Here is a 12,039-nt window from a genome sequence, read left to right as displayed (position 1 = left end):
GGTCATTGTCCATTTGGAAGACCCATTTGCGACCAAGCTTTAACTTCCTGACTGATGTCTTGAGATGTTGCTTCAATATATCCACATCATTTTCCATCCTCATTATGCCATCTATTTTGTGAAGTGCACCAGTCTCTTCTGCAGCAAAGCACCCCCACAACATGATGCTGCCACCCCCGTGCTTCACGATTGGGATGGTGTTCTCTGGCTTGCAAGCCTCCCCCTTTTTCCTCCAAACATAACGATGGTCATTATGGTCAAACAGTTCTATTTTTGTTTCATCAGACAAGAGGACATTTCTCCAAAAAGTATGATCTTTGTTCCCATGTGCAGTTGCAAACCGTAGTCTGACTTTTTTATGGCGGTTTTGGAGCAGTGGCTTCTTGCTGAGCGGCCTTTCAGGTTATGTCGATATAGGACTCGTTTTTGCTGTGGATAAAGATACTTTTGTACCTGTTTCCTCCAGCATCTTCACAAGGTCCTTTGTGGTTGTTCTGGGATTGATTTGCACCTTTTGCACCAAAGTACGTTCATCTCTAGGAGACAGAACACGTCTCCTTCCTGAGCGGTATGACGGTTGTGTGGTCCCATGGTGTTTATACTTGCATACTATTGTTTGTACAGATGAACATGGTACCTTTGGAAATTGCTCCCAAGGATGAACCAGACTTGTGGAGGTCTACCATTTTTTTCTGATGTCTTGGCAGATTTCTTTTGATTTTCCCATGATGTCAAGCAAAGAGGCACTGAGTTTGAAGGTAGGCCTTGAAATACATCCACAGGTACACCTCCTATTGACTCAAATTATGTCAATTAGCCTATCAGAAGCTTCTAAAGCCATGACATCATTTTCTGGAATTTTCCAAGCTGTTTAAAGGCACAGTCAAATTACTGTATTAAACTTCTGACCCACTGGAATTGTGATACAGTGAATTATATCTGAAATAATCTGTCTGTAAACAATTGTTGGAAAACTTACTTGTGTCATGCACAAAGTAGATGTCCTAACCGCATTGCCAAAACTATAGTTACTTAACAAGACATTTGTGGAGTGGTTCAAAAACAAGTTTTAATGACTCCAACCTAAGTGTATGTAAATTTCCGACTTCAACTGTCAAGACAGGTGCGTGCCTTTCTAAATCATGTCCAAACAACTGAATTGACCACAGGTGGACAACCAATAGTTAGAAACATCTCAAGGATTGTCAATGGAAACAGGATTCATCTGAGCTCAATTTCGAGTCTCATATCAAACGGTCTGAATACTTATGTAAATAAGGTATTTCTGTCTTTTTATTTTTTATACATTTGCAAAAATTTCTAAAAACCTGTTTTTGCTATGTCATTATGGGGTATTTCTTTGCAGATTGATGAGGACATTTTTTTAATTAATCAATTTTAGAATAAGGCTGTAATGTAACAAAATGTGGAAAAAGGCAAGGGGTCTGAATACTTTCCAAATGCAATGTATCTGATCCAAAATCTTGTTTAGGAGTCACACCTGTCCCAACCAGAGACTTAACGGGCTGGAGTGCTCCCACAAGAAGAAATGGCTTTTTCGCTCTCACGGCAGTAATGACAAACTGGCGGATACTAAAAACCTGCTTTCTGCTTTTCTTTATCTTTGGGCACTTTAGAAATGGACTGAAACCTTGCAGTAAGAGGTGACTTCTCTGTATTGCTTTTCGGGTATAGATAACGACTGGGTGCTTTGTCTGTGAAGGTAGTTTTATGTGTCAACACAAACTGATCTGCAAGAACTGCACCTTTCTCAAGAGTGAGATCCTTGTGCTCATAAATGTAGGTAGCAACCCTTTCGTGAAGGCAATTCTTGAACTGCTCGAGAAGTATGAAAGTCTTTAAATCCTCAATCCTCAAGGTCCTTGACCTTTTGAGAGCCACACCACCGACCAAAAAGACATGCTTGTTCCATTGCGAACTCAACATGACTTCGTGATTCTGTCTTTCGTAATTCACAGAACTGTTGTCTGTATGCTTCTGTGACCAATTCGTATGCCCAAAGGATAGAAGCTTTAACAGTGGCATTGTCACGCTCGTCGAAATGATCGGACCAAGGTGCAGCGTAGTAAGCGTACATTTTTCTTTATTAGAAATGTCGCCAACAAAACAAGAAACAACAAAAACGAACGTGAAGCTTACTAGGGCTATACAGGCCACTAACAAAGACAACTACCCACAACTAAGGTGGCAAAACAGGCTGCCTAAGTATGATTCCCAATCAGAGACAACGATCGACAGCTGCCTCTGATTGGGAACCACACTCGGCCAAACACAAAGAAATACAACACATAGAATGCCCACCCCACATCACACCCTGACCTAACCAAATGGAGAAATAAAACGGCTCTCTCAGGTCAGGGCGTGACAGTACCCCCCCCCCCCCCCCCCCCCCCCCCCCAAAGGTGCGGACTCCCGGCCGCAAACCTGAACCGATAGGGGAGGGTCCGGGTGGGCATCTACCCTTGGCGGCGGCTCCAGTTCGGGGCGTAACCCCCGCTCCACCTCTGGCTCACCCCACTTTGGTGGCGCCTCTGGTGCGGGGACCCTCGTCGCCGACCCCGGACTGGGGACCTTCTCCGCAGGCCCCGGACTGGGAACCCTCGCCGCAGGCCCCGGACTGGGGACCCTCGTTGCAGGCCCCGGAATGGGGACCCTCGTTGTAGGCCCTATATCCACAGTAAAACGAGTCATTTATCGACATAACCTTAAAGGCCGCTCAGCAAGGAAGAAGCCACTGCTCCAAAACCGCCACAAAAAAGCCAGACTATGGTTTGCAACTGCACATGGGGACAAAGATTGTACTTTTTGGAGAAATGTCCTCTGGTCTGATGAAACAAAAATAGAACTGTTTGGCCATAATGACCATGATTATGTTTGGAGGAAAAAGGGGGAGGCTTGCAAGCCGAAGAACACCGTCCTAACCGTGAAGCACGGGGGTGGCAGCCTCATGTTGTGGGGGTGCTTTGCTGCAGGAGGGATTGGTGCACTTCTCAAAATAGATGGCATCATGAGGTAGGGAAATTATGTGGATATATTGAAGCAACATCTCAAGACATCAGTCAGGAAGTTAAAGCTTGTGTCACGCCCTGACCATAGAGAGCTTTTTATTCTCTATGTTGGTTAGGTCGGGGTGTGACGAGGGTAGGTTATCTAGGTGAATATATTTATATCTATGTTGGCCTGGTATGGTTCCCAATCAGAGGCAGCTGTTTATCGTTGTCTCTGATTGGGGATCATATTTAGGCAGCCATTTCCCCATTGTGCTTTGTGGGATCTTGTCTAGGTATAGTTGTCTGCGAGCACTACATTGAGCTTCACGTTTCGTTTTGGGCTTTATTGTTTTTTTTCTTTGAGTTTCTCTTCAAAATAAAGAGGATGGAAACATATCACGCTGCATCTTGGTCCACTCATTATAACGATCGTGACAGAAGATCCCACCACAAACGGACCAAGCAGCGTGGCAAGGAGGAGCAGACATCCTGGACATGGGAGGATATCTTGGACGGTAAGGGATCCTGGACGTGGGAGGAGATCCTGGCAGGAAAGGATCGCCTTCTATGGGAGCAGACGAGGGCAGCGAAGGAGGAACAATGACGACACCGGGGTTCGCGGCCACGACGGAAGCCCGAGAGGCAGCCTAAAAATGTTTTTTGGGCGGGGGCACACGGGGTGGTTGGCGGAGCCAGGGTTTGAACCAGAGCCAACTCCCCGTACTCACCGTGGGGAGCGTGTGACCGGTCAGGCACCATGTTTTGCGGTGATACGCACTGTGTCTCCAGTGTGCATTCACAGCCCAGTGCGTCCTGTGCCAGCTTCCCGCACTTGCCGTGCAAAGGTGGTCATTTGTCCAGGACGCGTTGTGCCAGCTCTACGCTCCAGACCTCCAGTGCGTCTCCACAGTCCAGTACGTCCTGTGCCTCCTCCCCGCACTCGCCCTGAGGTGCGTGTCACCAGCCCGGTGTCACCTGTACCGGTCCGACGCATCAGGCCTACAGTGCGCCTCCACAGTCCGGTACGTCCTGTGCCTCCTCCCCGCACTCGCCCTGAGGTGCGTGTCACCAGCCCGGTGCCACCTGTACCGGCCCCACTCATCAGACCTCCAGTGCGCCTCCACAGTCCAGAGCTTCCGGCGACAGTTCCCAGTCCAGAGCTTCCGGCAACAGTTCCCAGTCCAGAGCTTCCGGCGAAAGTTCCCTGTCTAGAGCTTCCGGCGACAGTTCCCAGTCCAGAGCTTCCGGAGACGTTTCACAGTCCGGAACCTCCAGCGACGGTCCACAGTCCGGAACCTCCAACGACGGTCCACAGTCCGGAACCTCCAACGACGGTCCACAGTCCGGAACCTCCAACGACGGTCCACAGTCCGGAACCTCCAACGACGGTCCACAGTCCGGAACCTCCTTAAACGACGGTCCACAGTCCGGAACCTCCTGAGACGGTCCACTGGGAACCCTCGCCACAGGCCCCGGACTGGGGACCCTCGTTGCAGGCCCCGGAATGGGGACCCTCGTTGTAGGCCCTATATCCACAGTAAAACGAGTCATTTATCGACATAACCTTAAAGGCCGCTCAGCAAGGAAGAAGCCACTGCTCCAAAACCGCCACAAAAAAGCCAGACTATGGTTTGCAACTGCACATGGGGACAAAGATTGTACTTTTTGGAGAAATGTCCTCTGGTCTGATGAAACAAAAATAGAACTGTTTGGCCATAATGACCATGATTATGTTTGGAGGAAAAAGGGGGAGGCTTGCAAGCCGAAGAACACCGTCCTAACCGTGAAGCACGGGGGTGGCAGCCTCATGTTGTGGGGGTGCTTTGCTGCAGGAGGGATTGGTGCACTTCTCAAAATAGATGGCATCATGAGGTAGGGAAATTATGTGGATATATTGAAGCAACATCTCAAGACATCAGTCAGGAAGTTAAAGCTTGTGTCACGCCCTGACCATAGAGAGCTTTTTATTCTCTATGTTGGTTAGGTCGGGGTGTGACGAGGGTAGGTTATCTAGGTGAATATATTTATATCTATGTTGGCCTGGTATGGTTCCCAATCAGAGGCAGCTGTTTATCGTTGTCTCTGATTGGGGATCATATTTAGGCAGCCATTTCCCCATTGTGCTTTGTGGGATCTTGTCTAGGTATAGTTGTCTGCGAGCACTACATTGAGCTTCACGTTTCGTTTTGGGCTTTATTGTTTTTTTTCTTTGAGTTTCTCTTCAAAATAAAGAGGATGGAAACATATCACGCTGCATCTTGGTCCACTCATTATAACGATCGTGACAGAAGATCCCACCACAAACGGACCAAGCAGCGTGGCAAGGAGGAGCAGACATCCTGGACATGGGAGGATATCTTGGACGGTAAGGGATCCTGGACGTGGGAGGAGATCCTGGCAGGAAAGGATCGCCTTCTATGGGAGCAGACGAGGGCAGCGAAGGAGGAACAATGACGACACCGGGGTTCGCGGCCACGACGGAAGCCCGAGAGGCAGCCTAAAAAAAATTTTTGGGCGGGGGCACACGGGGTGGTTGGCGGAGCCAGGGTTTGAACCAGAGCCAACTCCCCGTACTCACCGTGGGGAGCGTGTGACCGGTCAGGCACCATGTTTTGCGGTGATACGCACTGTGTCTCCAGTGTGCATTCACAGCCCAGTGCGTCCTGTGCCAGCTTCCCGCACTTGCCGTGCAAAGGTGGTCATTTGTCCAGGACGCGTTGTGCCAGCTCTACGCTCCAGACCTCCAGTGCGTCTCCACAGTCCAGTACGTCCTGTGCCTCCTCCCCGCACTCGCCCTGAGGTGCGTGTCACCAGCCCGGTGTCACCTGTACCGGTCCGACGCATCAGGCCTACAGTGCGCCTCCACAGTCCGGTACGTCCTGTGCCTCCTCCCCGCACTCGCCCTGAGGTGCGTGTCACCAGCCCGGTGCCACCTGTACCGGCCCCACTCATCAGACCTCCAGTGCGCCTCCACAGTCCAGAGCTTCCGGCGACAGTTCCCAGTCCAGAGCTTCCGGCAACAGTTCCCAGTCCAGAGCTTCCGGCGAAAGTTCCCTGTCTAGAGCTTCCGGCGACAGTTCCCAGTCCAGAGCTTCCGGAGACGTTTCACAGTCCGGAACCTCCAGCGACGGTCCACAGTCCGGAACCTCCAACGACGGTCCACAGTCCGGAACCTCCAACGACGGTCCACAGTCCGGAACCTCCAACGACGGTCCACAGTCCGGAACCTCCAACGACGGTCCACAGTCCGGAACCTCCTTAAACGACGGTCCACAGTCCGGAACCTCCTGAGACGGTCCACTGGGAACCCTCGCCGCAGGCCCCGGACTGGGGACCCTCGTTGCAGGCCCCGGAATGGGGACCCTCGTTGTAGGCCCTATATCCACAGTAAAACGAGTCATTTATCGACATAACCTTAAAGGCCGCTCAGCAAGGAAGAAGCCACTGCTCCAAAACCGCCACAAAAAAGCCAGACTATGGTTTGCAACTGCACATGGGGACAAAGATTGTACTTTTTGGAGAAATGTCCTCTGGTCTGATGAAACAAAAATAGAACTGTTTGGCCATAATGACCATGATTATGTTTGGAGGAAAAAGGGGGAGGCTTGCAAGCCGAAGAACACCGTCCTAACCGTGAAGCACGGGGGTGGCAGCCTCATGTTGTGGGGGTGCTTTGCTGCAGGAGGGATTGGTGCACTTCTCAAAATAGATGGCATCATGAGGTAGGGAAATTATGTGGATATATTGAAGCAACATCTCAAGACATCAGTCAGGAAGTTAAAGCTTGTGTCACGCCCTGACCATAGAGAGCTTTTTATTCTCTATGTTGGTTAGGTCGGGGTGTGACGAGGGTAGGTTATCTAGGTGAATATATTTATATCTATGTTGGCCTGGTATGGTTCCCAATCAGAGGCAGCTGTTTATCGTTGTCTCTGATTGGGGATCATATTTAGGCAGCCATTTCCCCATTGTGCTTTGTGGGATCTTGTCTAGGTATAGTTGTCTGCGAGCACTACATTGAGCTTCACGTTTCGTTTTGGGCTTTATTGTTTTTTTTCTTTGAGTTTCTCTTCAAAATAAAGAGGATGGAAACATATCACGCTGCATCTTGGTCCACTCATTATAACGATCGTGACAGAAGATCCCACCACAAACGGACCAAGCAGCGTGGCAAGGAGGAGCAGACATCCTGGACATGGGAGGATATCTTGGACGGTAAGGGATCCTGGACGTGGGAGGAGATCCTGGCAGGAAAGGATCGCCTTCTATGGGAGCAGACGAGGGCAGCGAAGGAGGAACAATGACGACACCGGGGTTCGCGGCCACGACGGAAGCCCGAGAGGCAGCCTAAAAAAAATTTTTGGGCGGGGGCACACGGGGTGGTTGGCGGAGCCAGGGTTTGAACCAGAGCCAACTCCCCGTACTCACCGTGGGGAGCGTGTGACCGGTCAGGCACCATGTTTTGCGGTGATACGCACTGTGTCTCCAGTGTGCATTCACAGCCCAGTGCGTCCTGTGCCAGCTTCCCGCACTTGCCGTGCAAAGGTGGTCATTTGTCCAGGACGCGTTGTGCCAGCTCTACGCTCCAGACCTCCAGTGCGTCTCCACAGTCCAGTACGTCCTGTGCCTCCTCCCCGCACTTGCCCTGAGGTGCGTGTCACCAGCCCGGTGTCACCTGTACCGGTCCGACGCATCAGGCCTACAGTGCGCCTCCACAGTCCGGTACGTCCTGTGCCTCCTCCCCGCACTCGCCCTGAGGTGCGTGTCACCAGCCCGGTGCCACCTGTACCGGCCCCACTCATCAGACCTCCAGTGCGCCTCCACAGTCCAGAGCTTCCGGCGACAGTTCCCAGTCCAGAGCTTCCGGCAACAGTTCCCAGTCCAGAGCTTCCGGCGAAAGTTCCCTGTCTAGAGCTTCCGGCGACAGTTCCCAGTCCAGAGCTTCCGGAGACGTTTCACAGTCCGGAACCTCCAGCGACGGTCCACAGTCCGGAACCTCCAACGACGGTCCACAGTCCGGAACCTCCAACGACGGTCCACAGTCCGGAACCTCCAACGACGGTCCACAGTCCGGAACCTCCAACGACGGTCCACAGTCCGGAACCTCCTTAAACGACGGTCCACAGTCCGGAACCTCCTGAGACGGTCCACAGTCCGGAACCTCCTGAAACGATCCACAGTCCGGAACCTCCTGAGACAGTCCACAGTCCGGAACCTCCTGAGACGATCTGCAGTCCAGAGTCTCCAGCGACGGTCTGCAGTCCAGAGCCTCCAGCGACGGTCGGCAGTCCAGAGCCTCCAGCGACGGTCTGCAGTCCAGAGCTTCCAGTGACGGTAGGCAGTCCAGAGCCTCCAGCGACGGTCTGCAGTCCAGAGCCTCCTGCGAGGGTTCCCAGTCCGGAGCCTCCGGCGACGATCCACGGTCCGGAGTCCCCGGCGACGATCTGCGGTCCGGAGTCCCTGGCGACGATCCGCGGTCCAGAGTCCCCGGCGACGATCCACGGTCCGGAGTCCCCGACGACGATCCACGGTCCGGAGTCCCCGGTGACGATCCACGGTCCGGAGTCCCCGGCGACGATCCACGGTCCGGTTCCTCCGGCGACGACCCACGGTCCGGTTCCTCCGGCGACGAGCCACGGTCCGGTTCCTCCGGCGACGATCCACGGTCCGTATTTTCTACTCCTCAATTGTCCAGTGTTGGTGATCGCGTGCCCACTGGAGCAACTTCTTCTTGTTTTTAACTGATAGGAGTGGAACCCGGTGTGGTCGTCTGCTATAATAGCCCATCTGTGACAAGGATCGACGAGTTGTGCATTCCGAGATGCTGTTCTGCACACCACTGTTACAATGCCCTGTTATTTGCCGGTTTGTGGCCTGCCTGTTAGTTTGCACGATTCTTGCTATTCTTCTTCGACTTCTCATCAACGTGCTGTTTTCGCCCACAGGTCTGCCGCTGATGTTTTTTGTTTTGTTTGTGAATGTGTATTATTGTAGTGTCATCTTTATTGCAAAACTAAATACAATACACAACTTTAAGCTACATAGTCATTTTACAGAGGTAATGAATTGCCCATTTGATAAAACAGGACCCTGTTTGAAAAACAAGTGGTTACGGTATGTCAATATTACATAGGTAAGCTAACTGTTACAGAAATCAGGAATGCAGACAGACCCTATAGACCTCTATATCTATATGAGTGACTGTGTCAAACACACCACCGCCTGTTATGTTGGGTACCTGCTGACGAAAAAAGATGTTATGAAAAATGTTTAGCTTTCAATTACATGTATTGTTAAAATAAAGGTTTAAGGAGTTACAGGCAGGGACCACATTACTACAAGACAAAACAGCTCACTCAATCAAGCCTGATGGCGTTGGAAGTATAAAAACAAAGCTTGCTTTCATATAATAATAAGAAAAGCTTGAAAATGGGGTAATGTCTTAGTGTGGGATGGAAAGAATTCAATACATTACCTTGTATGAGGTACAAATCATATTATTGTGGGAGCATATGAATTAGGCTGTTTGAGAAGGTTTGAATCCTAAGGAACCTGCCTACACATGGTTGGAAATACAAATAGACTGACATAGCTACTGTAGTAGGTCAAAGCTGTGTGCTGGAAAACCTTGGTAGGCATGGTTGAAGTACACATTTTGGTTCTCGTGAATGTCCTTTATATTTCGGGCTTCACGGTTGTTTTTTTATTATTTTATATGATGGCTTTCATAAGACGTCCATGTTTTCTCTTGAAACAATTCTATGTGGGAACCTGGGAAATGAACCATTTATATGTTCAAGAATATGTTCAATAAAGATAGGGACCTCTATTATTGAGTCCAATCATAGTCAATATTTGTTTGGTTAGCATGGTCCCTGGCCATCATCTAGTTATTGTGTTTTTAATTGGAAATGTGTTACTATGTTTGATTGATTGCCAGTATAGTTGAGCTATAAATGTCCCAACACATACACATGTAGGATCTTAATGTGTTTTCTACAGCAGGAAAATAATCCTGCAGCAACAGGGAATGTGAATTATTATGTGGATTATAATTAATGGACATTTCTATGGGTTGATACATTTTTCGTAATGGAAAATAAAGTCTGAAATTTCTAAGTGGAAATTACAAACTTCAGAAGGCTTTTAAACCTCAAATACACTACATGTTCTCCTGCAACAGGGTGATCAAATTAAGAACCTACATCTGTACAGAGTTCCTAGTCATAAATGTCATGAAGCATTGCTTTAAAATGTATGATACTATGAGGTATTTAATGAAATAATAATGTAAGGTATTTAATTTAGTGGAATTTTCTACTATCATTTCATATTAATTTTACTGGGGTAAGACAAGTGTCAATGGAAAATCAGACAGATTTGTTTAGTGGTAATGTAAGTACGCCACTGATTTGAATGTCAAACTTTGTCAATGCGAAATAATGTTCTTACAGAGAGCAGTAGTAGTTATATGCTTATACTGTGTGGAACATATTTTGTTCTCTGAATAAGCAAACTACCCCCTCTTGTGGTCACTTTTGAAACAGCTATTTCTCTTCTCCGTTATGAAGTCATCAATGTCCCTATGGGGGAACAGGATCTTCTTGGCTCCATGAAAATGTTAACTACGTATGTACCTCAATTATACTGAATGGAACATCTTTATGCAAAATTCAACCAAGTAAGGCTCGTTATAAAATAATGGGATCAAAGAATCCGTGCTTGAAAATAACCACAACAGAAGGATTTTTACAGTTTGCACATGACGAATTCCAATGCCCTCAGTTTGTTCCTTAAAACAGTACTTTATGACTTGTTGTCACCTGGGATGAATGATATGATAATGTGTATTTTGGAGTTGCCTGTCCAGGCTCACCAGACCAGTTACATTACCAGGCTGCGGCAGGGACATCCCACATCCTCAATACAATAATAGATTGGGACTCCTAGTCCTTCCTTTGTACCTTGAAATATGTAGTGAATAATACTACAGAAGAAGAAAAAATAAATCCTGCCATGGATGACCATTATCAGCCAGGGAACCTAAATATCTCACGTTAGAGGTTTATTCTAGAAGGCTATTTCTGGTGAGCAGACAGATGCAATCTGCCGCTGCCACCTCCAGCCAAGGGGAGGGTACCCTTTAGTGATGGGTCGTACGCGCATGAACGGCTCTTTTTGAACCGCTCTTTTTGGTGAAAGTTGGGAACCGAATTACATATGTGAAAGAGCCATTCATTTGGCTCCCTGATTTGCATACTGTACTGTTATTATTTATTTTTGAGATACAGACATGGATTATCTGCAGATAAATGACAAAAACATGATCTGAAGATGGTAATTCCTCATTGCAGAAACAAAATAGTGAGGAGAGAGCCACATTCTGGTCCACACCAAATTAGATTTAGGCATCCAATGTTGGCCTACGCGGCCTCTGTAGCAGGTTGCTGGCAAGATAATAGGGACAGGTCATGCTTCCCTAAGCCAAAGGACAAGTCACGACAGTTTTTCCAGCACAGGCTACAGTAAGTAGTCTACTGCTAGTATGAAAACAGCATTGTTCCGCACACAATGTTTAAGATCTGCGTTGGTTTGGTTCTTCTCTGGTCTTCTTGCTCCCAGAACGACTTATATATATATAAAAATGTACTTTATTGATTTATTTGTAATACGTGATGCTTTATTTTTGGCTGGGCAATACTAGCCTATTTCTGACTAATGTAACACTACATAACTATATAGGGAAAAGGAAGTTGTTCTAGTCTATTCCAAAAGTCGAAATGTATAGCCTAACATTTTCATTCAACCGCAACAGTGTTTTTTGTATTTTTTTCTTATCAAAGTCTTCAGAAAAACTTTGAATGCTTGACTAGACACTAGAACATTACAACATGCAACCTCCCTCGTTGACACAGGTCTCGCGCTGAGTAGAGTTCGTAGATCTACCCGAGCTCGCTCTCGTTGATCTGGAGCTGTCCTTGGTGATGTACATCTCAATCCAATTAGCTTTCACCTCCGGGCTGTGTTG

This window comes from Salvelinus namaycush, chromosome 25 (assembly GCF_016432855.1).
Source record: "Salvelinus namaycush isolate Seneca chromosome 25, SaNama_1.0, whole genome shotgun sequence".
NCBI lineage: Eukaryota > Metazoa > Chordata > Actinopteri > Salmoniformes > Salmonidae > Salvelinus > Salvelinus namaycush.
This window is presented reverse-complemented; position numbering follows the sequence as displayed.